At 40.8% G+C, this 26079-nt stretch overlaps 1 protein-coding gene across 2 annotated transcripts in view; it reads left to right on the top strand.

The window, feature by feature from the left end:
* Positions 1–26079, top strand: part of fam49al (family with sequence similarity 49 member A, like) — an 83256-nt gene that overhangs the window by 16068 nt on the left and 41109 nt on the right. Inside the window, exon 2 of one of the 2 annotated variants that reach the window (XM_041808264.1) lies at positions 19293–19383. The gene's annotated coding sequence lies outside the window, so the exon portion shown is untranslated. Of the gene's footprint in view, positions 1–19292; positions 19384–20606; positions 20769–26079 lie in introns of those variants that run through there. The other variant, XM_041808263.1, reaches the window with a different exon arrangement.

Raw genomic sequence — 26079 nt, 5'->3', positions numbered from 1 at the left:
CTGCTTCTTCTAAATTCCCAATCAACCACCTTTTTCACCACCTATTTGGACAGTTTTTTTTACTTTTTCAATTCTGTTGCTAAGAAAAGGATTTACATTTCTAAGATGACTATATGGCACAAATGACTTTAAAAAAGATATTTGTTTCTATGTTAAGAGTGGTTATTATTCATGTTAAATATAAAACATGGATATGGATATCTAGCTAACTTTACAATGTACCCTGATTTTCCTGACCTCCATGGGCCCCCAGTCTGGCTGGGTCCCAGAAAGCTCTCACATTTATCCCCCTTATGGGCAGCACTGTCTGCACACAACTATTCTTGAATGTTCATGGCTGTTAAACCACCTTCAGGTACAGTGGGGGTCCCCGGTCTCTGGCACCTTTATTTTTGGGGTCATGGGCTGAAAAGGTTGAGAACCCTTGCTCTACTATAATGTAAACAGTCCCTAAAATTTCTTTTTCATTTGAATGGAGAGGGAGTTTGGGAGATTGTCCCACTAAAAGTGAACATTGAGAGGGTTACAAGTCAATCACCCTGTCATTAAAAAGGCCTTTTACGCTATTTAACCTTACATGCATGCTTTTGGACTGTCATTGGACAGTGACATTTTTAAAGAAACCCCGTACAGACACAGAGGAACATGCAAACTACACATAGACCCATGACAGTAAACAGCCAGCTTATGGTGTCCACTTATCTCTAGTCCAGTGGTTTTTAAACTTTTTTCGCCCAAGGCACACCTAAGGTTAAGCCAATATTCACACCGTATTCATATCAATACAAAATAGACTTTTTAAATAATATAACAGTCAAGGTGGCCCATAAGGAGGGATGAGGGGAGAGGTCTCTGGGGCCCAGGCAACTGGGGGTGGCAAAAGTGGGCAAAAGGTGCCTGAAAGGTGGCAAACATTGGTTAAAGTGATGATAAAACATGGCAAAATTGGGTAAAAAGTGGCAAGATAAAGTCAAGAATGGTTAACAATTGGCATAAGGGGCCAAAAAATTGGTTAATAGTGGCAAAACATGTTGAAAGTGTCAAAAAGGTGACAAAAATGGGTTACAAGTGGCCAAAAGGGTTAAATGTTGTAATAAGGTGGTTAAAATTGGTAAAAAGTGATTAAAAAATGGGAAAAATTAGGCAAAAAAGTGGCCAAACAAAGGTAAAGTGAGTAAAAACTAGCAAGAAGGTGGCAAAAATGGGTTGAAAGTGCCAAAAAGGTGACAAAATAGGTTACAAGTGGCAGAAAAGTGGCAAAAAGGGTTAAAGTCGCTAAAATGTGGTAAAAAGTGATGAAAAAATTGGCAAAAAATGTCCAAATAATAGCAAAAGTAGGCAACAACTGTCAAAAAGGTAGCAAAAATGGGTTAAACATGGCAAAAAGCTCCAAAAAAAGTAGCAAAAAATGGGTCAAAAGTATTTTTAAACAGTTGTAAAATTGCAAAAAAGCAGCAAAAATGGTTTAAGTTGACAAAATTACTGGCAAAATTGGTAGAAAAATGGTTAACTTGGTTAAAAGTAGCATGAATAATGATAATTTCAACACCAATTTCAACCCAATAATAGCTTGCCAAATGAGGTAACTGTTAGCCAGGATGCTAGCACCAATGCTACTGATCCAACACACATACTCATCAATAAATCACAACTGGGGAGGGTCCATTCTCTGGGTTTTTCAGGGGTCCAGCCAGATTCCCAAGGCACACCTAGACTTGTGTAAGGCACATTATTTGAGAACCACTGCTCTAGTCTATCTTGTTGCTCTCGCTCTCTATTATTATTTATTATTTGTATTTGTTCACATGTTCTCATGCCAGATCTGCCATGGGCGACTGGGAATCTGGCATCGAGGCCAGTATTCTGTGTTTGATCAGACTTGTGAGACCATACGTACTTCTTTTATTACTATCTTTGTCTTTCTGTTCACAGTAACAAACACAAGCATGCTTGCTAATTAGTTATCTCCAGTTAGTGGGGATTATCTACCGTTTCACTTTTTTTTGACTCAAACAACAAGGAGCTGGTGGGAATGTGGTTAAAAATAGATCATTGGACAGAAATAAACCAAAAATGTCTGCCAAGACCTCAAACTTTCACACCGGGGGTCCACCCACTTTCTCGAGTTCATTTTCATTCTGTTCCACCAATTACTTTTCTCTCTGCGTCAGCTCGAGTCCATACCTTGCATGGAAGCCAATTTCCCATATCTGAGAGCTGCTGCATGCTATCCTGCCCGTCCCAGTGGGACGTGGGGGGGGGGGCGGTGTAACTCTGCATCCTCTGCCATGTGAGACACACTGCAGCATAGTGTGATGGAGCATCGCTTCTGTCAAGGACACGCCGGCTCTTCATGGTATGAAGAGGGTGGATGACTCCAGCGCACAGAGCTGAAAATAGATTCTAGGTCAGCCTGAGGTCAAAGGTTACTATATTCATTCATTCTCTGTGGTCATGTGCTGCTAAGGGGCTGAGACACATGCCGTGTCCCAATTCTGTGCTATAGTGTTGCAGTTTACAGTATGGGCTACATCCGCACATGTCACAACACAGCATGGGGCTTTTATCCAGAATTAGCAAAGTGTGTCACATTAGCCAAAGTCCTACATTTTTACATCTTTTTCACATTTCTGTCCATTTTTCTTCTTTTGGTTGATTCTTAACTGCATAAATACTAACTAAAATGCATTGTTTAAAATCAATACTTGCACTGGCACTGAGTGATTGCATCAATAGGACAAATGGACTGCTTTTGCAACTCCTGAAAATCTCTGGAAAATTTTCTGGTGGACTTCCCATGAAATCTTCCTGAGTCGGCTGTTCACACATGGCTATCATTCCTCTCAGACAAGAGTTAGTCTTAGGAGGCAAGAAATGAAAAAAGATATGCAACACTATGTTCATTTGTGCTTTTATATCAGTGCTTTCTGGACTTCACACCAGTTGCATGCATATTATCTTTGGTTGTACATATCCCTCCCTCTTGCTAATGCTGCATTTTCCTGAATGTCTCCTGCTGCCTTATCACATGAGCTAACTCCAACTTTACATGCAAAATTATAAAGGCCTGCCCACTGAAACAGCTGGGAACACACAAAGCTTGTTCCTAGCATGGCTTCACAGTGTCTATAAAGAATATTCACCCCTTTGGATGTTTGACCCTTTCATTGATTTTATAAATCAGTCATGGTCAAGATAATTTGGCTGTAAGACCAAATAAAAAAAGGACAAACAGTGACTGCATATAAATCCACCTCCTTTAAAGTAGCTGCCCTAATGCAACAGAGGTCCAGCCAGTTGGTTCTAGTGAATGTTTCTCGGGTGATTGTAGTATAATAAAGACATCTGTGTCTGGAAGGTTTATTCACCGGATAATCAGTATTCCTGGCTACCATTACACCATGAAGACAAAAAAACACTCCAAGAAACTCAGAGAAAAGTTGATTGGAAATTATAAGTCAGGTAACGGATACAAAAATAATTCGAAGGCTCTGAACATCCCCCAGAGTTCAGTTAAATCCATCATGAAGAAATGGAGGAATATGTCACATGTAAGTCTGCCTAGATCAGACCGTCCTCACAAACTGAGAGAGCGTGCAAGAAGGAGACTAGTGAGAGAGGACACCAAGACACCTATGACTACTCTGCTACAAGCTCAACATTTAAACATAAAGTATCAACCTTGTTTTCACCGTTAGTAAAATATGAAAAAATATAAATAACACTGATAATAAATCATTCTGAGATGAAAAAAGTAAAAACTATAAGGTTAAGGGCTCAAAGTCTGAGATGAAAAATCAAACTTAATAGTTGAAAAGATCAAACATGAAATTAAAAGGCAAAATAAAGTTTTAAAAGGTAAATGAATGAGATAGAAAGTCAAAATCACAAGTTTGAAAAGGTAAAAATATGACTTAGAATTCTGAATTGTGAATCTTGAAGGTCAAAACATGAAAAAAGTCAAAATCATAAGTTTAAGTCAGAATAGTAAGATGCAAAATTGAAAATATGAAATGACAACATTAATTTATTTCCCACCTTACTGACTGTTTTATCTAACTTGTTTTACTCTTTACTTTTTTAATTTAACAAGGGTTTTTTTAAATCATCAAGGTAAAATTTACATGTTTACAGGAGGAAATCTGCAGACCTCATACTGGTGGGCCGGTTATAATAGAAAGATCTTATGGCCTTGCGGGCCGAATTCAACTGTACCACGGGCCGGATTTGGCCCCTGGGCCTTGAGTTTGACACCTGTGGTCAAGAGGAAGAAAGTTCTTTGGTTTGATGAGACTAAAATGATGCTTTTCATAAGACAACACACCAAACACACTTTCTGCACTGTTGAGCACGGTGGTGGCAGCATCATGCTGTGGGGATGCTTCTCAGCAGCCGGCCCTGGAAGGCTTGTTAAGGCAGAGGGTAAAATGAATGTGAAAGTATGGGAAAAGTTGTCGTGAAAACATTGGCTGGTTGTTTTCACCTTTGCAGCTTAACCCAGAACAGGAAGTCTTCAGGAGTCATGGACATGTGAATGAGGCTGTAGTCAGTGGTGATCACGGCAGCCAACCCGTAGATATCTGTGAGAAGATCTGATACGTGGACAGTAGTCTAGAGGAAGTCAGGCTTATTCAAGGTTTGAAGCAAGTAGAAGCATGTTCTTACTTGAACTATTAATATTTTTAGTGTGAATTGAGATGAAATTGTGCTTCACATAATCTAATGGCTTTTAGTATTATTTTTACTCCTTCTATTATTGTATTGTCATTTTCCAGTGTGTGCTAACTAAAATTTAAAAATTGATAGAATGATAGAAGTAAACTGCGTTATGTTGGTTAGGAAGGAAAGCTATCATGGCACCAGGAGCCTCTCTGGTTAACCACTGTTTATTCTGACAGACACAGAGTGAAAGAGAGAGTCATACATCTGTGAATGAATAGGGGAGAGGGGGGGAGGGCGACGGAAATGTACAGAAAAAAATTACCACAGAAGAGCAAGAGCAAAAGCAGGAGCATGAGCTAAACACTGGTTTATCATGGAGTTCCTCAGTCATCACTTTAACAGCTGAACTCTAACCAGAAAACTGAAATAAAAAGTTAAATTACAGCTCATATGGACGGCCTGTTCCAACACCACGGGTTGTGTTGAAGAAGAGACGGCAGGCTGATCCTCTCGCAGCCATAAACACGGGCCGGGACGCCGACAGACGATGAATGAAGAGAGCGAGTGAAGGAGAGTTGAAGGGGAGAGAAGAATCAGAAGACAGCGAGACGCCGGGGAGTCGAGTTCAAACTGCCTTTATGTTCTGTTTCATAGAGACCTTGTCGCTCACTCTCAGTTTAACACCTCTCTATCTCTCTAACAAAGCAAGCTGGCTCAGTGCAACACAAGTCAATACACTGTCAAAAGAAGAGCAAACTTTCACAATTTATATGGAGGAAACATTTGTTTTTACATGGAAACACATCAGTGCAATTTAACCTGAGAATTTTAGAGGACCACGGCTGCCACTTTTAGCTCCTGCCTTCAGGTTATGAGTAAAGAGTCCCTGGTGCAAAGAAAAAGTATAAAAAAGGACACTTTGAAGTCATCCTGCTACGTCATACTGCACATTGAACTTCATGTTATTTCTTTAACACAATATCAGTATTTACCAGAACAGCCTGATGCCTGGCACAGCTCCTCTGTGACTTTTTTTTATTGGTTTCACAACATAAAAGTTGAGTTTTTCAGTGCTTTATGGGTTCAAACGTGCAGTCCAGTTTAAATGTATTACTCCGACATGTTTGCACATGCAAGCCGGAGACAAATGCATGCTTGTGCATGCAAAATAGACTTTTAAGACAGTGTTTTCTATTTCTGTTGGCATACAATATTATTAATTTGATTTACTGCTGTTTTTTTGGCTGCATGTAAGCTAACATCCATATTAGCATTTGTCACTTTCGCCTGATGAAGACCGTCTGACCAAAACACTGTGATTAGACCTTCTAACACAAGTTTTTCTTGCCTGTGTTTCCTGCCAATTGTTATGAGTTTTACTGCTAACTATGAAAATAACAGCGACACAGAGGGCCACATCATAGGCTCTCTCACCTCAGAATTTTTTATATCTACAGAAAAAGAATTTCTCCCTTTATTAAGCTAATGTCTTCTAGTTTTTGATCAACCCGACATAAACAAACAGGAAGTAGAATACCATCAACCTAAGGCAGTAGGGATAACAATGAAAAATAACAAAAGACAGAAAATCTCCTAGCTTAATTCTTAACCTTTTGTTGCCTCAACGGAGAAAGCAAACAGAAAGTTTAAATGTCGGAGGATTAACTGAAGATCAGTGGATGTCAATGAGTCATTTTGTACATGCTCTCCTGTGTGCTTCTCTGTGTATAACAGAGGAAAAGTTAGGACACTCAGCAGTTTTCAATGCCAGTCATGGTCTCAGATCACTCTGGACCAGCAGGGTAGTCTGATCATAAATACATCTCTTTGCATTCAGTTGATTCCTGAGATGTAACGGTGTTAATTTTCAATCAGCCAATCAGCCTCTGCTGGCTTGATCTATCAGTGTGAAAATGGTGGATGCTACTAGTGAGGGAGACGATTATGGAGGACCAGAGTTTTTAAAATCTGGGGAAGGCCTGTTCTCTGGGTTTATCGGGGTCCATTCTCTGGGTTTATCAGGGGCCCCTACTCTGGTTTTTACATTCAGTGTTTTTTTATGATTTCAAAAATAGGAATGTGCACAGCCCTAGCTTAAATTCATATAGTTATACTCACACTGCCCTGACCCATTTGCAGCAGTGTGTAAGCATTCCATCAGGGACAAAGAGTGTCTGCTGTACACTTTTATATCTCTCCTCTCTTTGTGTACAGATAGCAGGGGGTCAGACAAGGACAAAGAAAAGTGGGGTACAACAGTAGTCTCAGCAATAACAGCGCCACACAAAAGTGCACAGACACACCAGAACCCCCCTGAGTGCACAGAGACCCCTTAAAGCCTTCAGCGCTCCCTATGATAGCAGCTAATTGGCATCCAAAATCACAAATAAAGCTTAGAGCTGCACCCATCGCTCCTCCAGCAGCCAAATCTTGAGGAGGAAACAGCTCTTGAAGATGGAATTCAAGGCTGTTATTCTTCCAGCTCTGCTTTTCCAAGATTCAAAACGGCCTTGAGCCAAAATCTGGTGCTCAAATATTAATGGCGACATTAAATATGAGGCATATATTAATCTGTTGGTGGAGACAGAAGCACTGAAAATGAATTACACCACCAAGACTCTCATGTCAGACCCTTTGATAAACAAGACACTGTATATTAGAGATGCATACAGGCCTAATGCATATAAACCACTATAATAACTACACAATGGAGATGTTAGAGCTCATTTTTATCCACCTCTGAGCTATAAGATCCCTCAGTCACTGCCCCACTTCTTTATTTCAATAAAAGAAATGATCACACTGAATTATATTGCACAATGAAAATGGATTTGAGTGCAGCTTAAACATGTCGCTCTCTCTCTCCCTGTCATTTCTCTGCCTTTCCATCTATCCTCCCCTTTTCCTTTGTCAGCCACGCAGCACACAATCACAATGCTCATTTGCAATCGCCCTTCTTATGAGGCGCCTTGCCGGACCCAGACTCAGCCAGTGTGTGTGTCAGAGAGAGATGGAGGAGGGGGAGGGGTGATGCTCAAGAATCCTTGCCTCCTTCCATCCTTCTCTCTAGTGCTCCATCCTTCACTCTCTCTGTCCTTTTATTCTCTCCTCACCTCAGTAAAGGACAGCAGTGGAGCTGCTACCATGTATGACTGTGTGTCTGTGTGGGGGTGTGTGTGTGTGTGTGTGTGTGTGTGTGCATGTCAGATTTAGTGATGGTCTAGCTGGCTCTGACTCCACCACCTCCCATTATTTGGCTGAAAGTGGCTCTTTGTCAATGCACTTCTCCTCTCCTCCACTTCTTTGTCCTCTCTTCTTTTTCCAACATTCTCTTCCTCCCTTCCACACCCTCTTTCCTTTTCTCCTCTCCTCCTTCCTTATCTCCCTTTATTTTCCATAATCTACTGTTTGCTGTTTTAGACTTAAGCCTCATTTTCTCCTTTTTGCTCCCCTTCAACACCTCTTCATTTCCTTCTTTTCACCACTGTTATTTACTCCCGTGACAATATTCCTCTACTTTTATATATTATCATTTTTTCTTTTTCAAACCCCTATTTCCTTTGTCATTTCCCCCTTTCCTTTCCTTTCCTTTCCTTTCCTTTCCTATCCTTTCTCTCCTCTTATTTCCTTTTCTTATATCCATCCTTCGTCTATGTCCCTTCCTTGTCTTCCTTTCCTTTCCTTTCCTCCTTTCCTTTCCTTTCTTTCCTTCTTTCGGTTCCTTTCTTTTCTGTTCCTTTCCTTTCCCTATGTTCTGTCCCTTCCCTAAGCCCTCTCCATTCTTTTCCATTGTGCCTTTCCCTTCCTGTCTCTTCCTTATGTCCTTCCTTTTCCTTATTTTCTAACATTATACCCCTTTCCTGTCTTTTCTTTATTTCCTTTCTTTCTTTCATCTCCTTATGTTCTTTCCTTGTGTTCCTTTGTCTTTCCTTTCCTTTTCTTTCCTTTCCTTTGCTTTTCTTTTGTTTTATTTCCTTTCCTCTCTTTTGCTTTCCTTTCCTTCCCTTTCCTTTCCTTTCCTTTCCTTTCCTTTCCTTTCCTTTCCTTTCCTTTCCTTTCCTTCCTTTTTCTTTCCTTTCCTCTCTTCTCCTTTCCTTTCCCTACCCCTTCCTGTCTTCTTCGTCTGTCCTTTCCTATCCTTTCATTCTTTCTTTGCTTATGTCCTCCCCTTCCTTATTTCTTTTCGGTATGTAATTTTTCCCCCTTTGTCCCTTCCTTGTCTAGCTTTCCCTTTTCTTTCCTTTCTCTTCGTTTCCTTTCCTTTTCATTCCTTTCCTCGTCCTTATGTTCTGTCCTTTCCTTAATTCCTTGCCTTAAGCCCCTTTCCTTTCCTTATTTCTTTTCTTATGTCCTTTCCTTATGCCCCTTCTTTGTCTTCCTTTCCTTTCCTTCCCTTTCCTTATTTCCTTTCCTTATGTCCTTTCCTTGTCTTCCTTTGTCTTTCCTTTCCTTATGTCCTTTCCTTTCCTCTACTCTCCTTTCCTTGCCCTGTCCCTTCCTGTCTTCTTTGTCTGTCCTTTCCTATCCTCTCATTCTTTCCTTTCCTTTCCTTAAGTCCTTTTCTTTCTCCATGCCCCTTCCTCATCTCTCCTTTCCTTTCCTTTCCTCTCCTTCCTCCTTTCCTTTCCTTTCCCTTCCTTAAGTCCTTTTCTTTCTCCATGCCCCTTACTCATCTCTTCTTTCCTCCTTTCCTTTCCTTTTCTATTCCTTTCCTTTCCTTTCCCTTCCTTAAGTCCTTTTCTTTCCCCATGCCCCTTCCTCATCTCTCCTTTCCTTTCCTCTTCTTCCTCCTTTCCTTTCCTTTCCTTTCCTTAAGTCCTTTTCTTTCCCCATGCCCCTTTCTCATCACTCCTTTCCTTTCCTCTCCTTTCCTCCTTTCCTTTTCTTTCCTTAAGTCCTTTTCTTTTCCCATGTCGCTTCCTCATCTCTCCCTTCCTTTCCTCTCCTTCTTAGCCTTCCTTCTTCCTCTTTTCATCTCCTCAGCTACATGCTCAATCCCTCCTCTCCTCCCGTCCTCCTGTAATGTCAAACATGCAGCATGTCCATTATGTAATGATCTGTATCTCAGCCTTGAAAAACAGTTTGTTGTCCTTCCTGTGAATACAACAATAACTGAGTTTAGGTGGGTGTTCAGCTCACTCTGCCTCCTCTTCTTCCCCCTGTTCTTTCTCTCTCTCTCTCTCTCCACATATGAGCTGGCGATTTCACTGCAGCCTCCTGCACTCGTCTCTACCTTTAGGGAGAAAGCGCTGAGAACAAAGAAGGAACGGGGCGAGGGAGGATATAAAAGAGACTCAGACAGGACGAGGTCGAAAGGGTGTGTGGTGAGAAGATGACTGAATGAATGTGGACATAAAAGACAGGCATGGAGTGAACAGGGGGAGGAGAGAGGGGTGTGTCGGGAGCAGAGGAAAGGTTGAAACAGAGTGAAAGAGATAGAGAGCAAGAAAGGAAACAATCACCAGTGGGTTTTTTAAAGACCGGCCTGTTCAGTGAGCAGAACTAACATGAGCTGAGTAGCACGGACACAGATGTCTGCCTGTAATGACTTTGTGATCTCTCTCTTTATTCTTCCTCCCCCCCAGACCTTTTGACTCTTTCACCGTCTCTCTCTGAAGTACTTATCAGCCCTGAAGTTGCAGAAAAAGCGACTATATTTAAAGACTGTCGCTCCAAATGCCTCCTGCCTCCTTCAGTGTCTTCCCTCCGGAGACTGCAGAGTGGTCTGATATTTGATTAGCATGACACTGATTTATGATGGCACTCATCAAGTGGCAGAGGCAATACCAGTCTTCCTGGAATTGATCAGTTAATATCGACTTTAAACGCATCAAGCCCCCCAAAACTTGTACTAACACCAAATCCAGACAAAACAGATAACATCTGTGTCGCTATTAAGACAGTGACGCTTGTTTTGTGCCAATCCCAGCAACCCTTGTAGAAAAAAACTGATATCTTTGTTAATCTTGTCCGGTATGGTATGACACTGTACAGCATTATCCATTGTACCACATTAAATAGTATTATAACCATTGTACTGGAAGTTTATATCATATCATCACCCTAAAAATCAGCAAAATGTACAACTGTACCATCAGCATATTTGGATACCTCAGGTGCCACACACAAACCTTACAAAGCTGATGGATTTGCCAGATTCTGCATTGATAGATCTTAATCAGGCTCAAACATCTGGACTCTGCAATTTTACTCCATTCATCTTTGCAAAACTGCTCAAGCTCTGTCAGGGTGCACAAGGATTGGGAATGAACAGCCTTTTTCAAGTCCAGCCATGAACTGCAGAGCTGGCTGAGAAGCATCCCCACAGCATGATGCTGCCACCACCGTGCTTCACAGTGACGCGCAGTGTTGGCATGGCACCATACCAAAGAACTGTACCCCACTTGACCATGGAGTCTCCCACATACCTTTAGGCAACCTCTAGTCTAGATTTGATGCATGTCTTCTTCAACAGTGTCTTTCTCTTTGCCACTCTCCCATAAAGCTCTGACTGGTGAAGAACCCGGCCAACAGTTGTTGTCTGCAGAGTCTCTCCATCTCAGCTGCTGAAGCTTGGAGCTCCTTCAGAGTAGTCATAGGTGTCTTGGTGTCCTCTCTCACTAGTCTCCTTCTTGCACGCCCACTCAGTCTGTGAGGACGGTCTGATCTAGGCAGATTCACGCATGTGACATATTCCTTCATTTTCTTGATGATGGATCTTTTTGTAACCATCTCCTGACTTACACTTTTCTATAACATTTAGGGCTGGGTTCAAATAATCGGTTTTCCGATTCAGATCGATTTTTTAATTTAAATTTTCAATATTGATTTATTTTATTCAGAGATGGATCTTTTATTACTGACTGTTAAGTCTATGTTGCACTTTATTATGTTGATTGATCAAATGTGTAGGTCAATAAAAAGTATTTTCAGGAAACAAGTTTGGGGTCAGTTTTTAGTGTGAACTTTAATATTTTAAATATTGTGCCTAGTTAGAAGACTTCTTATTAATTATTCAACTGAAAGTATCATCCCTGCCATTAGTTCTCTAAGACCCCCTTGCATATTCAAGCAACACAGGTACTGTAGCTGAAATATCCCTCAATGAATCGATATTAATTTGAATCGAATCAAATCAGAAATCAAATTGAATCAGGAAATCAGTGGCAATACCCAGCCCTAATAACACTTTTCTCTGAGTTGCTTGGAGTGTTCTTTTGTCTTCATGGTGTAATGGTAGCCAGGAATACTGATGATGGTTGTTGTATGGTGTCACATCACATTGCAAGGCATTAAAATACATTGCATAGATCTCATTGCATCTTCTTGTATAGAATAGACTGTAAAGCAGGGGTTCTCAGCCCTTTCTGCCCCCAAATAAAGGCTCAAGAGACCGGGGACCCCCACTCCACCTGAAAGTGGTTGAATGCTGCAGTGCAATCAACTATAATCATGTGCAGACTTACATTTTAATAAGGATTTCTAAACATTGCTTTAATTTCAGCATAAATCTAACTTCATTACCATTTTTTATATAACATTTGAATAATTTCATGCATTTATTATTTTATCAGTAACGGGTAATATATACCATTTTAAATAATCTTAAATATTCCTTGTTTTTAAAAGGCATTTGGTGACCAGAGCATATCTTTTATACATGTTATAGTGGCATTCTTTAAGTATTTGAATTGTCTAAACATCCATACAACCCTTAGAACCCAGGTTTTAATGATATGTATGTGATAAGTCTATAGTTACAAATTAAATTGCTCAAAAGTGCAAAAAACCACAAGAAAAATCCCTTTTTTTTAAAACATATTTTCCTAAATACAAAGATGTCATAGCTGTATCCCTCAAAATTGTGATTGTAAAAAAGTTGCACAAGATCATTTCAAACCACAAAAAAAGATTTTGAGAATGCTCATAGCTTCATTTCTGAAGTAAAATGATCTTTATAAACTGTGGCAAAAACAAAAATTAAATGAAATTGTGCACAGTTTGCAACAAGACAGCACCTTTAAAAAAAATGAACTATTTACCGTAGTGCAATCAAATCTCGAAGTTTGCCAGATACTGTTGAGCATACATTTGTTTGCAGAAAACCATGTTAAAACAATAATAACCATGACTTGTGACCTGCAAGAAAACAACACATTTATGCCCAGATTATATCATATTATATTGTTTTTGATGTGTTCACTTATTACTACATTTCTGCAAAAGAAGGAAGGATATTTCTAGAAGGAGACAGTACTCTGGAATAAATTAAATGTGTGATATGTTAGTGTTACTCCTCTGGTTTATATGCAAAAAGAATTATTCTTCTATCTCATTTGGTTACAATTCTACCCACGGTTAAAAAATAGATATGCAAATGGGGACGTAGGTGATCCCATAGGTTTTAAAGGGTTATTGGCTAGGACAGCTGAAGTTGGACAGGAGTCATGGGACCACGTGCACCATCAGAGCCAGAATCAGGGTTCCAATCTGCAACCGGTGTTCCCAGGACAGCCTCTGTTTAAAGGCACCTGCTGTGCTAACTGAGCTAAACTTGCTCTTAATTTATCGTGCTTTATTTAGTTTCATATATTATATCAAATGTCCCGCTAACTATGATTCTGTTTGCAGAATGAACCTCTCTCTCCCAGTCTGCACTATTTGAATTACTTTTTTGGGTCCTAACTTTGTGTGACAAGCATAGAAATAACCTGAAATAGTCGGCCTTCTTCCTGTTTGGTTTGTTTTTCAAGGACTTGAAGAGCCACTCTGGTTCAAAACTCTCAGGAGCTTGTGAATAAGACTGTTTTGACTAAAATAATCCCCATGCTGTTTGGGTTTTACCATTATCTAATATTTCACTCTAATAGGTAAGTTTTTAAATTGGTTTTTCATCAAGCAGAGCCGAGAAACAAACAGGTGGCGGGGGGCTAGAACTGCAAACTAAAGCACTCAGCTAATTAGCAGAATTCTAAACAGTAATCCATCAAAACCTGTAGTCTGGTCGTGTGCTGGAGAAAAATTATGTGCTTGCATTTGTTGTGATCTAAAAAAATCCATTAGAGGGTTGTTTTTCATTTGTAACAGGGTGTTTCTAAAACCATGGAAATTTGTGGAGTGGGGGGATTTACGTGTCAGCATTAAAGGCCAAGAGATGGAAAACAAATGTCAGACTGAGGAAAAAATAACAATCTAGCCTAAAAGATGAAGTTCAAATCAACTCTGTCCAACAGTATTAACCTCAGTGTTAATTCACCTCTCTTGACCTTAGCGTCCAGTACAATACTTGACCTTTGCCCTCTCCCTGAGAGGACAGATCAATAAGAACTGGGCAATTTACTTGAGGTGGACACAGTCAAAGTAAGGTAGAATATACGGACAGCGTGGTTTACAACCTTAGAGGAGGAACGTCAATGCTTTCATGTCCGACTCACTCTGGAGATTATACATCCATCCATTCATCCGTCCATCCATTTCTCCATCCAATCCGCTCAACTGATAACACTGAACAGAACCCGACTGCGTGTTGCCATGAGAATAAGAGGCTGTGTTTCCCTGGCAACTATTCTTCAAAGGCCCCCGCCTCTCTTCTGTCTGCACTCTCTCCTGATGAGATTCGATGATGCAAGGGCAGCAGCAGTAGTGTTAATAGTTACACCAGTCAGCCAGTATAAGACGAGGCTGGAGCAATGAATGAGATTAGCTTAACAAGATTAGTCTGTGTTAGGATGTAAAACCAGGGAAGAAAGGAACACCATCCAGGTCCAGATTAGACTGATTTATGTGGATTTTTAGAAGGGTACATAATCGATGGGAACTTTCTTTCTTTGTTTCTGAGAGATTGCTGTTGAAACTTTACCTCTTCAGTGTTTAACCCTTTCATTGTAAAGCTACAGTTTGCTTTTGTTATAGGTATCAAATGCTACTAGTGGTAGTAAAAGCTCAAAGGGATGCTCACAGAAAACGATCAGCAAACTGAGCAGTTCCACTTAGCACTGATGACTTTCATTCACGTTTTCTGGTCTCTAAATGGAGTGACACGAGTGTATTCAGGCAGACAACTTGAGTTTCGCTGATTTCACACCTGACAGGCATTATAATCCAATCACCTGACAAACATCCTCACAATTTGGTGGTCTGTTTAAACTGCATCTCCTCTTTTCTGCTGCTGCCGACTTTCAGCTTTGCGCTCTCGCTTACAACCCACAATCCCAGCATCCATAGGCTTTGACTTAAGCTGCTATCTCATCACTGCTTCAATTCTGCAATTATAATAATCTAGACTCGTGCACAGGACCGTTTGTTTCAAAATCCTGCCCTCGCTGGATTCTAATCCTGCCCAAATCCTGCACAGATTCTGACAGTCCATGGTATCCATCCATCCATCCATCATCCATCCATCCATCCATCACCCATCCATGGTATCTATCCATCCATCCATCTATCATCCATCCATCCATCCATCCATCCATCCATCCATCCATCCATGGTATCTATCCATCCATCCATCTATCATCCATCCATCCATCCATCCATCCATCCATCCATCCATCCATTCATCCATCCATGGTATCCATCCATCCATCCATCCATCCATCCATCCATGGTATCCATCCATGGTATTCATCCATGGTATCCATCCATGGTATCCATCCATGGTATCCATCCATGGTATCCATCCATGGTATCCATCCATCCATTCATCCATCCATGGTATTCATCCATGGTATCCATCCATGGTATCCATCCATCCAGAAAGCCTCTGTCTTCAGCCCTATTGCTATACATCAAACAGACTACATCTCAGCTCTGATCAGCTGTTTTGGTAACTTGGCAAATTAGAAGGATTGGCTGTTATCAGGCAAATCCACCAAGCAAAGATCCAGTTTGAAACCACTGTGCCAAGCCTGACAATGGATCTGACCAATCAGCGTTATTTGAAGAGAATAAGGGGACAGCTATGGGCGGAGCTTAGCTATACTGGAAGTAATGGCTAGTAGCAGGTGTAGCAATGGCTGCTGCCTGCTGTAGCTGGACCACATTTGTTTGTAAAAACGAGAGCTCAGAGCCACACTGAAAGATCTTGGCTGAGAATATGCTTTTGTTTTTTGCTCTGATCGGCCTCAGCAGTTTTATCCATCGAGCTCAGTCTGGCCCATAATGATTATGACAAACAAAACGTTCGTCCAATCACCTTCTAAGAACGTTGTTAAAAATCCTGCTCTTCTCAACAGCTCAGTATGGATCAGTGTGAATATATACCATTTAATGGATCTATGACAGAGTCTATCTGGCATGTCAGGTTACTGTCTGGGCCTGTGGCCTTTGAAAGAGACTACAAACTAGACTTATTATCTAGGTTTTTAACAAGTGACGATGACTTGCAGTTTACTGTTGGTATGAGAAATATCCAACCTGCACAGCAGCCACAATCTACACATCTATCAGACCACCAATAAAACACTGGTTTCCAGTGTCCTAAAAGCTCTGATCCATCCTGGTCCTGTCCCTGGGATCAAAATGCTGTGAAAGATTTAGTTAAAAGCACATTACATCTTTAAGGATATCTTGATTGGTTCAAATATGAACATAGTTTTCCAAAACTTTCTCTATACTGGTTTTACCAGTTAAATCAGCACTCTGGTTGCTCAAGAGTTCATGTAGTTTAAGCAGCATCCAATAAAAGTGGAGTAGATACAGTGAATACAGGCCTTGTTGTTCTGTAGGTACTGTCAGACTGTCCACGACCTGTTTTATCATCTTGGAGCAGGACTCGGTCCTACTTTTATTTTTTTGGTTAAAGTCCTTATAAAGTGAAGTCCAAACTTTGTGTCTTCACACTATATGATGGAATAAGGTTGCTGTAAACATGTGAACACTGAAATCTAGGTGTAACTGAATTTTTGATTTAGAACATTGGAAAGTTGTTTACCTCTTTCCTGGCTGGTTTAATTTGAGCAGGGCAAATATCTGAGCCCATGACATCACCAGTCTTAATGGTGAATTGCTCCACCCCCCTAGTGCTACAATTATATAAAATTATCATGCAGTTCATCTTAGTCCAGTCTGTTGTTAGCTGATATCACAACTTTCATTGAAAGTTAACAGCCAGCTACATGCTGTGGTATTGTTCATTGTGAGGTAAATTTCCCACATCTATCAGCCAAGTTGGTCTACAGGTCACTGAATATATCATACTGGAAAGATTTGTGCCAGAAAATAGTAAATTTAATCCCCAATTCATGTCTCTAGTCTGGTACAGAGTCAGGCAGCTGAGCTCTGATCAGAAGCATTTTTCTTAAATTTGAGAGGATTGTTTTTCTGAGTGGGCGTGGCTCCAGCTTATTCAACCCACACGCCCACACCATCCTAGCGCAGTTTTTTTTTTTCATGATTTTGAAGCTTAATTTTCTAAACTTAGAGATGTTTTTCATGAATGAAATTTTGCCTGCTGGTTGATAACAGAGTGGCCTGTCATACAACAAACCTAAAATAGAGATCTTTTTGTATTACTTTAGAGGGACTTTAACAAATAAAATATAGATAAATCCAGCATCTAGAAAATCATGTTAAAGAAAACTGAATTTAACCTCTTTGTCCTGAGAGGCCCCGGTACCAGGGGCAGCCCATCCTTCTCCTGAAAAACACATAGAGCAGTGTGAGTATGCACAGATATGGTCATGTGACCCACCGTTTTAATCCTAGAAACCTTGGCTTGGAATTTCACAGGAGATATTTACTCTAAAAGTAATTTAGGTGGACAAAATCTGTATCTAGTTAGTCCCGGTAACTTCTACAGGGATTTTTACACATCGGCTGCAATCTTTCAGGGGTTATCTTTACATTGATACCAAGCTTATTCATGTAGACTGTGTAGTTGCAGAGATATAATAGTTGTATTTAGGTATGCCTTTTTCTAGCTTGGACACTGGAAAAGGGCCTAGGAATGAATGGGTTAAGGGAATTTAAGTGGTTCTGATTATCCTTTTTTAAATTATACAATTTAAGAATCAAGGACTTATGATAAGTGATAAATAGATGTGTGCTTTGCTCAGGTTACAGGTTATAATGTTTTGTTTTGTATCACTAGAACGCTAGGTACCTACAAGCGTGTGATAGCAAGCTAGCTTAGACGTTTCCTCACCATTTTGTGAGCTTTCTCTTGGCTCATTTGACCAAATGTTTTTAAAAATCCAAAATAAGTCTTGGATATTTGTGCTTTTACTGAGTGTGATGTAGAAAATAGCAAACGTAGAAGCACATGACATTACTGGTCTTGATGGTGAATAGCCCCACCCCCTTAACGCTACAATGATATAAAATCACTGAGCAGATCATCTCAGTACAGTCTGTTGTTAGTACATTGAAAGTTAACAGCAAGCCACATAGTAAATGTCCCACATCTATCAGGTATGGTGGCCTAAACATATCATAATTGAAAGATTTGTACCAGAAAACAGTAAATGAATGCCCAACTTCTGTCTCTACTCTGGCACAAAGCCAGGCAGCTGCTCTCTGATCAGAAGAATTTTTTTTAAGATTTGAGAGGATTGCAACAGGTTACAATGCTTAGGTAACAGGTTATTATGTTCTGTGATGTATCACTGGAAGGCAAGCTACCTACAAGCGTGTGATAGCGCGCTAGCTGGGATGTTTCCTCACCTTTTTGCAAGCTTTCTCTTGGCTCATGGTTTTTAAAACTCAAATCAAGTCTCTAGCATTGATGCTTTTTCTGGCATTGTTGTTCATGATGTTGAATATAGCAAACATAGAAACCTATGACATCATTGGTCTTTATGGTGAATAGCCCCGTCCCCTAGTGCTACAATGATATAAAATCACTGAGCAGATCATCTAAGTACAGTCTGTTGTTAGTACATTGAAAGTTAACAGCCAGCTTCATAGTAAATGTCCCACATCTATCAAGCATGGTGGCCTAAACATATCAAAATGGAAATATTTGTACCAGAAAACAGTAAATTTAATCCCAAACTTCTGTCTCTGCTCTGGAACAAAGCCAAGCAGCTGTGTTCTGATCAGAAGCTTTCTTTAAGATTTGATAGGATTTTAACACGTTATAATGCTAGCATCCTACAGCATTTGATAGCAAGCTAGCTAGGACATTTCTTCACCTTTTTGTCGGCTTTTCTTGGCTCATTTGACCAAATGGTTTTTGCAACCCAAAACAAGACTCTGACATTGATGCTCTTTCTGGCAATGTCGCGCATGATGTTGAATATAGCCAACAGAAGCCTGGGTCATGAACTTATCATAATGGAGAGATTTGTGCCAGAAAACAGTAAATTAATCCTCAACTAAGCGGTTGTGCTCTGTTGGAATCATTTTTTAAGATTGGAGAGGATCGTAACAGGTTATAATGCTCAGGTAACAGGTTATAATGTCCTGTGATGTATCACTGGAAGGCTAGCAACTACAAGCGTGTGATAGCAAGCTAGCTAGGATGTTTCCTCATCTTTTTGCCAGCTTTCTCTTGGCTCATTTGACCAAATGGTTTTTAAAACCCAAAACAAGCCTCTGATATTGATGCTCTTTCTGGCATTGTTGTGCATGATGTTGAATTTTATGTTGATTCCCCTCTCACTGTGTCTCTCTCTCTCTCTCCTTGACAGGTGGTGGGTGCTGATGCTGTAACCTCTGTGTGGAGCTGACAAGCCCTGGTTGATGCAGTGAAGTGTTACAGAGGGATAAACACAAGCGAAGGTAGGAATAAAAATGCAGTAAAAAAAACAACAGAGAAACAGCAGAGAAACACCATATGGCAGGTTGAACAGGGATGAGACGAGTGGACAGTTTGGGGATAAAGAACCAGCAGTGGTGAGAGCTTACAGTCGCTGCATCTGTGGATGGTGCAGCCACTGAATGAGTTTCGGAAAGAGAGATCATTGCAGTAAGAGGCGGAGAGGCTCACACAGATGGAGAAAGGGGCTTCAGATGGTATTATTGGTGAGTTAATAGAGGTTAGACTTGGCAAAGAACAGCAAAGCTGATTCTGTGCTCAGTAAATCCACACTGATGAAGCTCCCGGGCTCTAACAGGAGGAATCTTTCACTGAGAGCTGAAAGGAAGCTGCGAGGCCTCGCTCTGCTGCTTGGCTTCCAGTCTCGACCAGGTTTGCTTTTCAGACGCCATGTGGGAGCCGAGCCGGGTCTTTATTAAGACTTGAGGAGCCCCCTTCGTTTGGTTTCTCCTGCTGGACTACAGATGAGAGCTGTGTGCTGCACAGTTGCATAAGAGAAGCACTTTGCTCCACTTTCATGCTGGCTGACTGCAAACATTGTGTGTGTTTGCATGTGAGGGAAACTGCAACCAGCAGCCACTAAACACACTTCCTGATTCACAGAATGCCATGTTTTAACGTCCAATCAGTGTGGCTCTCATGCACCATGTGGCTTTCTGTATATTATGTGCAGCAGTTTCATAGGAAACATGCATTTAAGGAGCTCAGATCGTCACTCCTACTCTACTACTAAGACTTGTTTGCACCCAAAGGCCACCAGCGAGACTGTGACAGAGATGCACTATGACAAGACAGGGCCAAAGGAGCTGCTGCTGAGTGGTGGAATAGAGAAGTAAGGCAGAGAGGAGAGCTGCAGGGGATGTTTTTTGAGGAACCCAATCTGATGTCAGAGGCAGAAGGAGTTTTCTGAAATTGCCTGTAAACAGGGGAGATGAAAACACACACAATAAGAGGACAGAGCCAGAGGAAATAGAACAATAAGTGAATTAAATCAACATAACTTACACTCTTTATACCAGCATCCTCACGCAGCAGGTTGTCTACTTCTATGAAAACAAAGACAAGCATGCAGCAAATAGAGAAAACCACAGGAACTTTAAATAGATGCCTGAAAAAGAGAAGTGTGAAGGGGACAGATACTCAGAGAGAGAGAGAGAGAGAGAGAGGGAGAAAGAGCAAGAGCAGAAGTTTACATCAGTCTCAGAAAAGCAGACCAGAGCCACGGGGAACTGCAGACATCGCTCTGAGCCGTTCTTACCTGGGATTTACTCGCCGTGACGGCTTTACAAAGTGGGGGACAAAGACAGGAGGCAGGCAGAGGAAGTGAAGGCTAAAGACAAAGGAAGAGGTAAATCGATGGTAGGAATGGAGGGTAAGAGCAGAGCTTGCTGGTGAGTCTCATGATTTCCTGTTCATAGGTGGGCATCTGCCACATGAATTCTGCTATGAATTCAAACTGATTGCTGGATTGATGCCTCACATCACCGTTGTAAGCAGCTGACCCAGCGTGCGAGCAAAGTGGCTGCTTTTTTTCCTTCTGCTGAGACGAGCAGAGATATCACCAGGCCAACAGTATCCTGGCAACCATCAGCCGAGCGCTGCTCTCTGGATGGACCACATGCTGCTCCTCCAGACTCGGTGTGTGTGCGTGTCGTTGTGAGTGTGGCGGATGTGCGGCTACCTCAAACACACCCACACAGCGATCACCTATCACCTATTTACATGCCAGAAAGCTTTCATTGCTTAATGCAAGGCTGCGATTTGAAACTCAGCTTGACTTCGTCTTTGCGATCACCTTGTTGGGGTCAGGCTATGAATCTGTTATTCATTTATTCACAGCCATCTTAGAGCAGGTGGTCTAGAAGTCAAGAGGAGACACGTTGGGACTGATGCTCATGGGTTCCAGCAGTGACTCAGCACATAGCTTTCCTCCACCTCCCAGCAGACGTTACAGTAAGACTAAATTGCTGCTTTTTGTCTTTCTCCACCCGCTGGACAGTGTAACTCAACCCCGGCGATCTGTACCTGGGTGCTGCAATGCAACACCACTTCTTGCTGAGTAACAGAGAAAACAACAGGCTTTTTTTTTTGCTGCACGGTGGCTTCTCATAAACATGCTAATGCTGGCCATAAATTAGTCTTGCAGGGGGAAACTGATAGGCCTCCGCTGTGTGCTAACATAGCACATAAACAGAGGGTATGGCAGAGGAAGTGAAACTTGGCAGCTGCTTACATTCTGCTACCAAAGTCCCTGTGTGAGGAGAAGAGGCTTTCAGACTCTAACAGCTGAGTCTAAATGAACATTACACTTCCTGTGTTAACTGTGCATTTTTTAGTCTTTAGCATGCATAAAGGTCCACATATTTCCTCTCAATCCTCTCAATATTACAGATCCTCTGATAAGATATTATTATAGCTCTCAACTGGGGCTGTATTTAGTATTTTTAAACCTCTGACCATTTAATACAGGGGTGTCAAACTCAAGGCCCAGGGGCCAAATCCAGCCCGTGGTCCAGTTACACCCAGCCCACCAGATCCTACCATGTTTTTATTATAACTGGCCCACTGGTTTGAGGGCTGCAGATGTCCTCCAGTTTAAAAATGTAAACGTAACCATGACGATCTAAAATATCCTTGTTAAGTCTTAAATATTACAAAAAGTTAAAAGTTAAAATAATTAGATAAAAAGTCAGAAATGTAGGAAAATACATTTCTGTTTTTGTTTCATATTCTTAATTTTGCATCTCACAGTTATGGTTTTGACTTTATATTTTATATGTTGACCTTTTCAATTCACAATTTTGATTTTTTATCTTATTTTTGACCTTTTAGGTCATCAATTTTAAAATTTAAGTAATATTTTGACCTTTTAAAGTCATGATTATGTTTTTTTTTCTCACATTTTGACCTTTTCAGCTCCTTACTTTGACTTTTATCGCATAATTTGACTTTTTAGATCCTCAATTTTAAAATTTAAGTTATATTTGGATCTTTAAAACTCACAGTTTAAATGGTTTTCTCATGCTTTGATGTTTTAAATAGCTAATTTTGAATTTATCTAATATTTTTGACTGTCAAGAATCATGATTTAAACTTTCTGTCTCATATTTTTCCCTTTTAAAAACATTATTTTGACTTCAAATGTCATGTTTTGAACATTTTGAGCTAATAAGTTTGTCTTTTTTTATTTTGACCCTTTTCAATCTCAAAATCATTCATCATCAGTTCATCACGTTTTTTTCCCCCATAATTCCTTGCTGGTGAAAATGAGGTTGACAGTTTATGGTTAAATGTGGACCCTGCTCGGCCCTCAGGTTGGACCCAAATTCAGAACCCGGCCCCTGCTGTGATTTAGTCTGACATCCCTGATTTAATAAGATGGATCTATTCTAAATTTCTGATGCATGCTTTTACATAATTCTGAAATTCAACCTGATATATCTGTTTTTATTATTATGAACATTCCCACAGTTGATTTTACTCAGTTTTCCTGTGATAACAGGTAATTCCCAGTTCAGTCAGGAACAGTCGTCGTAGATTTAAACATTGTAAAATGGATTTACAGTTTAGCTCAGTAGAGAGGCTTCTGCTAAAAAGATGCTCCCTGGTAGTCAAACAGCATTCTTTGACTTTCAAAGTAATGCATGGCTAAAACCCGCTTCTGGATGGATAAGTTAATGACAGTACAGTAAAGTTAGTTCAAAGGCATAGTGGCATGAATCTGAATATGAGGGTGCAACAAGCTTTGTGCTATAAAGGAGGAGGCTGGGGTGGAGGAGCATCAGCATGAATACAAGCAGGGATTAGTGAGAAGTACATTATATTTAGATACACCGCTGTGTTGACAGAAAGAGCCATGATTGGCTTTTATTAGATCAGCTGGCCGTCAGCTGATCACGGCTAGGCGAATGAGTAGGGATGGGGATCGAAACTCTGTTCTGTGTTTTTGAAATACCCAAAAATCAATAACATTTTAGCTTATCAACACTGCTGTCGAGTCTCACGAGCTCTGTGACGTAACGTCATTTTAAGATATAACTGTTGTTAAAACATACACCAGTTCCTTCAGGGGGAACATATAGGTCGTTTCCACCAAGTGGTCCGGCTCAGTTTGGTGTGGAATGGCACACATTTTTTTGCATTTCCATTGAGCAAAAATTGGAAAGGGTACCAAAAAACCGACCCATAGTCCTCGGTAGCTGCGCACGCGCAGCTCGATAGCTGCTACGTCACGTGTTTTGTTGCTCTGATTGGCCCGTAGAGATGTGACAGACAGAACGTTCATCCAATCACACTCCCAGTATTTTTCAAGTCTCTGCCTTTTCCCAAACATTTCCTATTGAAGCTTTCCCAGATGGATGTGTGAAACACATCCATCTGGCGTGTCAGGTTATTACAAAATATGATGACTAGAGAAATCTCTGCTCAGCTCTGCCCCTCTCCACTGCCTACTTAGTCAACAAAATGCCACCCCATACATTTTATTTACTAAAAAGTTATTCATCACTGAAATTTCATTGAGGAATTTTACATTATAAAGAAGCCTGGCTGTCAAAAGTGGCCTTCCTGGTTCATTTTGCACGCTACCTGCAAAAGATTTGGGATGAGTCGGGGAAGTTTGGGTGGTTGAAATTGCAACTGATGGCAAAGAATGACAGTAGTCCGTCAAAACATGGATGAGACGCAGCGACAGAAGGGCAGCTTCTGTTAAGAGATCACCTTTTATAGTTACACAAACAAAGAATCTTTCTGGCTTTGAAAACTGTTGGAAATATTTTATAATAGTAATTTAAAAATAAGCTACTAATAGAAATAACAGGAGCAGTAATTTTTAAAATCAATACAGATGCATCTTAAAAAATAGAATATAATGAAAAGTTTTTTCCCCCTGTGATTCAGTTCAAGAAGTGAAACTTTCATATTCTCGCTCAGTGGTTTTGAACTGCTGGGTTGTGAATGTGAAAGTTGTGCCAATGTGTCAGTGAAAGTCTTTCAAAGCATGCTAGTTTAGTCCTGTTCCTTTGCTGTGTCACATCTTTGTATAGTCTGAGGTCCAGGAGCTAGAATATTCTTCATTAAATAAATTTGATTGGCTGAAAAATATCAGGAGTGAGGAGTGGATGGTGGTCCTAAGGCTCAACCATGAGAACCACTGTTCTAGATACATCTCATACAAAGTGAAATGTTTTAAGACTTTTTTTGTTCTAATGTTGATGATTATGGCTCACAGCTCACACAGATCAAAGATCCACGATCTCAGAGTATTAGAATATCACATAGCACCACTCCATAAAAGGATTTATAATACAGAAGTGCTGGCCTTCTGGGAAATCTTGGTTGGAGCTCCTTCAGCACAAATTACTGCATCGATGCAATGTTGCATGGAGCCATCAGTCCGTGGCACTGCTGGGTTTCTCCAGACTCTGAGACGTTGATTTCCAAATGAAATCCAAACTTTGCTTTCACCTGAAAACAGGACGTTGGACCACTGAGAAACAGCCCAGTTCTTGTTCTCCTTTGCTAAGGTGAGATGCTTATGATGTTACCTGTGGTTCAGGATTGGCTCTACATTAAGAACACTATTGCTGTCCATTCCTGGATCCGTCTGTGGTGGCTCTTGATCCATTGACCCCCAGCCTCAGTCCGCTCCTTGGGAAGCTCCCCTAAGTTACAGTCCTCATCCTTCCTTGAATATTCTTAGATACAGCTTCTGAGAACAGCCTGCCCTTTCAGCAGTGACCTTCTGTGGCTTACCCTCCCATCTGAAAGCTGTCAGTGATCGTCTTTTGGACTTTTATCAAGTCAGCAGTTTTCCCATGATTGCAGTAGTGTGAACTGAACCAGAGAGAGAGCATGAAGGCTCAGGAAACCTTGGAAAACTGGACTTTTCCACAGTATCCTAGTATTTTGAGATCCAGTTTTTTATGCTTGTGAGCTGCAAGCCGTTATCACCATGATTAAAACAAACTTGTTGATCTAGTTTGACAGTTGTGGATCCAAATTATATTATCCTGCTAACATGCTTACACATTACATATTTATTAGCATGGTATGAAATGAGATGGATCAGTCTGATATGAAATAAAACATGATACTCAGTTTATATGAAGGGCAGTTTGACAACATAGAAGACACAATTAAACAAAAACAGGTTTTTACAGTGGTTCTCAAACGGTGTGGCAAGGCAACACCCAGAGCAGAGCAGGCATCAGTGTCAGCCAAATGACACTGACAAAGTCAGAGGCAGAGTGAAGGAGGAGCTGGGGTGGAGGAGGGTTGGAAAAAGCACAATGCAGAGGAGGCAACAAAGCATAAGCAGGCAAGAACGGTTTAAACATGGGTGTGAGTGCGATTTGCCAACAGCGTGCTTAGAATGAATTAACTTGCATTCAGCTGAGGACTTTGTGAGATCAGCTGATCTCAGTCTTACGGCAGCGCGTAGCTCCATGCATGGCCGGCCTACACTAGCTACACTTGATTTACTGTGACATGTAAGAGGCTGTTTTTTAAAGGTTGTGCCTTGAAATTTTGGCTTGATCTTAGTTTAGTCATTTCACGTTTGCAATTTTTCAAGCATTTATAGGCAGTAGGGCCGGGCAATTAATCCAAATGCAGATTAAATCGCAGTGTGACCTACTGCAGTTTTCAAATCGCAGAGG

This window comes from Cheilinus undulatus, linkage group 16 (genome assembly GCF_018320785.1).
Source record: "Cheilinus undulatus linkage group 16, ASM1832078v1, whole genome shotgun sequence".
Lineage (NCBI taxonomy): Eukaryota > Metazoa > Chordata > Actinopteri > Labriformes > Labridae > Cheilinus > Cheilinus undulatus.
This window is presented reverse-complemented; position numbering and strand designations above follow the sequence as displayed.